Source organism: Leptopilina boulardi, unplaced genomic scaffold (genome assembly GCF_019393585.1).
Source record: "Leptopilina boulardi isolate dan_hultmark-lab unplaced genomic scaffold, ZJU_Lbou_2.1 LbouV2_103, whole genome shotgun sequence".
In the NCBI taxonomy this organism is placed as follows: domain Eukaryota; kingdom Metazoa; phylum Arthropoda; class Insecta; order Hymenoptera; family Figitidae; genus Leptopilina; species Leptopilina boulardi.
Genome location: NW_026137645.1, coordinates 742,321 through 747,982, shown reverse-complemented (window position 1 = coordinate 747,982; position 5,662 = coordinate 742,321). Strand labels below are relative to the sequence as shown.

The 5,662-nt window shown below is 26.5% G+C and overlaps 1 long non-coding RNA gene across 1 annotated transcript; it reads right to left on the bottom strand.

Moving 5' to 3' along the window:
• Positions 1–1,296: 1,296 nt before the first annotated feature.
• LOC127276599 (uncharacterized) lies at positions 1,297–3,546 on the bottom strand. Its single transcript, XR_007842224.1, has 3 exons — positions 3,316–3,546; positions 1,819–1,942; positions 1,297–1,626 (listed from the first exon to the last, which is right to left on the bottom strand). It is a non-coding gene; the product is annotated as an uncharacterized LOC127276599 (long non-coding RNA).
• Between the last annotated feature and the right edge of the window lie 2,116 nt (positions 3,547–5,662).

The following is a 5,662-nucleotide window of genomic DNA, read 5'->3' as shown; positions in this document are numbered from 1 at the left end:
TTAGTCGGTAAGTCGTTGCTACACATTACTACACTTATTTTTAGGTTAGTAATTGTTTTAAATTTACTTTTAAGTTAGGTTAGGTCATAAAGCAAGGGTAATCTCTATATCACTAAAAGAAATATATATTTAAAAAATAATCATAAAATTAATATATTATTCCCAAAGACAAAACATAAGTATTAACACCATTGTGCGAAGTTATCGCCACACCCAGAGAAGAAATTTCTTTGATTTAAAGAAACCAATTTCCTTGACTTGTTTTCTTTCATTCAAAATTAAATTTTTTTTAAAACAAAAAAACTTTTTATTATCAAAGAAAATTTATTTGATTGAATGAAATTTTCTTTGAATGAAAGACATTTGTGCATTAAATTAAAGAAATTCTAACATTGATATAGTGTCAAAGAAACATTTATTTGAATTAAATAAAAAATTTCTTTGAAACAAAGATAACCTTTTTGAATTAAAGATAATTTTTTTTTTTTTTAATCAAAAATAATTTGTTTGAAACAAATAAATTTTCTTTGTATCAAAGAAAAATTTGTCAATGAAATTAATTTTTTTGAATTAAAGAAATCTTTTTTCATGCTGCATGATGTTAATTTGTCAGCAACTTTTTTTCGTACAATACCAAAAATAAATGTATTTGAGATTTTGTGAAAAAAGTCTAAAATAACGTTGAAGAAGATTTGTTATGTGCAATAATTGTGATATTTTGTTAAGTAAATTATTATTAAATACTTATGAAAATTGTAAGAAAATGAGAGGTTAGAAGTGTGACGTCACTGTTTAGATTTTCTATCAATTTTCAAATATATTTAATAATTATAATTAACTTAACAAAATATCACAATTTTTGCACATATAACATATAACCATTTCCTCAGCACTGGTACTATTGTACTTGGAACAAAAAAATGTCTAAATTTGCATTAAATAAAATTTGAGGTTATGTTTATTTTAAGAATAAAAATATAATTTTTATACTAATGTTGCAAAGAAGATAAAAAGAAATACATTTAAAAAAAAAGATTCCAACCAGAGAAATATTTTATTTTCGTTTATTTTCAGGCAAATAACATTTATTTGAATCAAATAAAAAATATATTTCTTTCAGAGCTTATAATAACTTTTTATTTGTTTCAAATAAACACTTTAATTTAGCAAAAATAAAATTTTTATTTAAACCAAATAAAATATATTTAAATTTTAAATAAAATTTATTTCAACTAAATAAAATTTATTTGAAGCAAATAAATATTTACTTGGCTCTGCACTGAAAAAGTCTTGGGCGTTTAGAATTCCCAACACATGTATGAGAAGCACCAAATAAAGAGATTCTGCACAACTTCATTGTGGGGCTAACTGTTTCCCATCTTGGGTGCTCTGAGTGCCCAAGTCTGATGCTGCAGCATCACCAAATCTTGGTAACAATAACGTGGAACATCTGCTCGCCCAACATTTAGCATAGAGGTTGCTCAAAATCATGCTCCAGACACTCCAAAGCAAAGAGCTACTGCATTTCCACTGTTGGAACTGCTGATTGCTTAAGACTTTTTCAGTGTGTGACAAATATATCTCTTCTCTGGGATTTGAAATGAACAATAACCTCTAAATGAACCGCTGAAAAATAATATCAGCGTTCAATTATAAAAGCTTAAATTTCAATTTGTTAAAAATTGAGGTTATGTTCGTTTAAACCATTGCTTTTAGAAAAATTATTTTAATGGCACAAAAATATAAAATGTATTAAAGAAAATTTATAGTACAATTTACATATTTTGTTACTTATGTTAGCATGTGTAAAGTTAATACATATGATGTTTTTCCGGTGGAAAATTAGATATATATAGACAAGCTAACTGTTTAACACGTTTGTCTCGCTTCATAAACCAAGAGAGGGCGCTGCCCACATGCAACTCGTTTGGAAATCGTCTTCCTGAAACAATGTACAATGTAATATTATGTATACTTTTTACACATATACATGAATCTTCATGCGCGCACTCTCTATGCATAATACCTATAATATATATGTACCGTTGTGTGTGAAAACTTTTTGTATTGTTCTCTTTTATGTTTATATATTTTGTTTCTATGTGTATATATGTTCACAATATGTATATATATATATATGTATGCATATGCAACGACTATTTCAGAAGCTCACTGCCACCTTCTTCCACACTCCCATTCTGTCACACGCATGTGAAACAATTGCCCTCTTCTTTAGTTGCCGATGGCATTAGTCTTCCTGTACTTTAAGAGATCGGTGCATAAATGGACAGGTAGAGGTGCAGTTGCCCCTAATTGTCGCCTTCCTCCTCCATAAGATGGTCTATATATGTATAAGTAGTATAGAAATAACAGGCGTGGAGTTTTAAAACAAAAAAACACTTGTAAAATTTACAGATTTTTATCTTTTTATTATAGTTTTACTGTATATATATATAAGTAAATTATATTGATGATTATTGCTGCAGTGTCATTTAAATTAATTGACAATTAATTTAATTTTTTTTAGTAATTTTTAACTGAATTGTAGAAAAAAAAATTGAGGCGCAAGGAATAGAAAATTTTTCATTGGAGTTTCCAATCTATGTTCTGTCGATAAAGTAGGTGAATAGTGTCAGGGTTGGACACAGTTTTGGTTTTTTGTTTATAAATATTTTGTTTAGATAAATTCAGTCAATTGTGGTATATGGGTGGAAAGATCTACAAAAGAGGAACACTTTTGCTGTGGACCGTAAATTGATTGGTCCAAAATTAAAAAAGTTATAAACATTTAAAAAAAAAAATCTAGTCAGGGTTGGACTTTTCAGTCAGGGTTGGACATTTTTTGAAAATCGAAACGCATTATTGGTAAAAACGTAAAATAACATTTGTAATGTTTTTTATTCTTATTTTTTCATGTTTATCTTTATTACTTATTGTTTACAAATTGTAAAGCTTCATGGGTTTAAAAAAGGAATGAACTCAAATTACAAAAAATAACGCTTTATTGTTCCAAATAACTCAATGAAATGATGAACAAAATTTATACAATTTAAGTATTATTTTTCTAATATCTTTTGGCACAATTTTGCACTGAAATATCAATAAAATAAAATTTATTTGTATATTTATTTATAAATTGTGTCAAATTCATAATTAATATGGGTGTCCAACCCTAACTATGTATAAAGTGTCCAACCATAACTAGAAGCATCATTTTCGAATTGTGCTAACAATAACCAGACATGTGTCGCGATTCGATTTTTCACTTTTTTTCTTCTTAAATTATGTACCCCACAATACATTCAATAAGCTTACCTTGCCGAATTCTTGCTTTTTTTTACACATTTTTTAGGTTTATTCACAAGTCAAACAAAACTTTTTTTGTCTCTTCGATTGCACCGAAGTCACAGGAGACGCTACTTTTGATTCTCCAAAAATGTAATGCCACAAAAAGTTAGGTTACACTACTAGAAGGTTCGTCACGTACGCACACAGGTGGCGCTAGTGTTCTTATTTAAAAAAAGCCAAGTGTCCAACTCTGACACTATTCCCCTAGATATTTATAATGCGCGCGAAATTTAAATTGTTTCATATGATTTTTAATTTAAAATATAATTGGAATATTCTATCAATGACTATAATTAAGCAAAGGGCAACAGGGGCATATTTTTTGCAATTGTATTTAGTTAATCAGTTAGTTAATTATAATCAGTTAAATAGCAATTATGAAATAAAGTCCAAAGTTAGCGCAAATTATATTATATTAAATATTAATGTATTTAATCCAATTTTTGTATTACTTTTTCAAATTATATACACTCGGAGAAAAGATATATGTATATATATTTCTCTCAGAGCCAAATAAATATTTATTTGTTTTAAATAAATTCTATTTGGTTGAAACAAATTTTATTTGTGTTTAAATAAATTCCATTTGGGTTTTAATAAATTCCATTTGGGTTTTAATAAATTCCACTTGGTTTAAATAAAAATTTTATTTGCGCTAAATAAATTTATTTTTTATTTAAAACAAATAAGATTTTTTATTTAAAAAAAATAAGATTTTTTATTTAAAAAAAAATGATTAAACTCTGAGTCAAATGTATTTTTATTTGATTCAAATAAATTTTATTTGGCTCAATTAAAATCAAGTAAAATATTTCTTTGGCTGTATGTCGCCAAATATTATAATTGAGTTTATAAAGATATATATTTTCGATATCATCACTTTTTGTTACTTCATTAGATGTAGACAATTTTGACAGCCCTCAAAACGTATATTGAGAATTATATTTCATTCACACAATAGAAGATGAGGACCGTTATATATCCTGGATTTTTCGAAGAATAATTAATCGTTCTTTTATTCCAGATCAAAATCTCAAGTTTGATCTGTCAAAAGATAAAGTTCATTTATCGCATAAATTCTAATCAAAATATATATATTTTGTTTCTTTTTTTTCTATCCAAACATAATTTATTGTTCAGGTATGTGTGGCATTTAAAACATTTTTTTTTTATTTAATATTTTTATATTAATGTATTATTAATAGTCAAATTTATTGATAATTTCTTTGATTTAAATAAAAAAAATTTCGTAAAATCAAAGAAATATATTTATTTGAGGCACCAAAAAAAATCAAATAAAAAAATAACTTGTTAAACTAAAACAAAAAGTTTGTAAGTATTTTGAACTCATGTTGTGATCAGATTGATTGAAAATACTGATAAAGAAAAAGAAGGAGAAGAACATATGTTTTGATAAACTGATTAAATCACTATACGCAGTTGTCTTAATTTTCTTATATATATATAAGAAGTTGTAAACTCGGGTCGATCAGAATCTTTTTATTCTGTCGTTTTTTATATCATTAATACAAAGACCGCGCGGCGCTTTTTCTTAAAAAAAAAAGAAGAAAGAATAACTTTAAAAGAAGTAATGTTCTTATCTTATAGATTATGAGCTTGTTAGCCCGCGCTACCATATATAATATTCAACGGTAGTAAATTATTCTATATCGTTTAGATCGACTTTATTATCCGATCATTCTCGTCATCGCGCATTATCATCATCATAAACGCGTGCTTACCTGGCTCAATGAGACTCCCTGCGGCACGAGATTGCAAACACTATTATATCCACATTGGCTTCAAAAGATTTTCAACGATATGCGCGCAGCGAGAAAGAGAGAGAGAGAGAGAGAGAAATGGTGTATGCTGATTTTCCAACCACATGTTTATTTCTCAGAACTGATGAAATTTCATGCTTTTAAACATATTTTTATTTATATCTCTTTTTTTTTACTTTTTCACTTTCCTTTTTTTAAACTTTTTTTTCCCTCATAAAATTGATGGATTATACTTAATCTATTGATATCTTTCTACTTTTTACAAGGGTTTTGAAATAATCATACGAAATATATTATTTCCACAATATTTATAAATATTTTATGAGTTTATTGTACTAATGCATAATCTAAAATTCAATTTAAATTGCTAATTGTATTTTACTTTCAGGCATGAATGTTTTAACATATGGAAAACTAGTCTGGACCTTAGCAGGTTTACCAAGTAAGTACACTATTTTATTTATTAAATTATATATATTTTTTCAATTATTTTTATTTAATTGACATATATGGGCAAATCCATGAAACTTTTA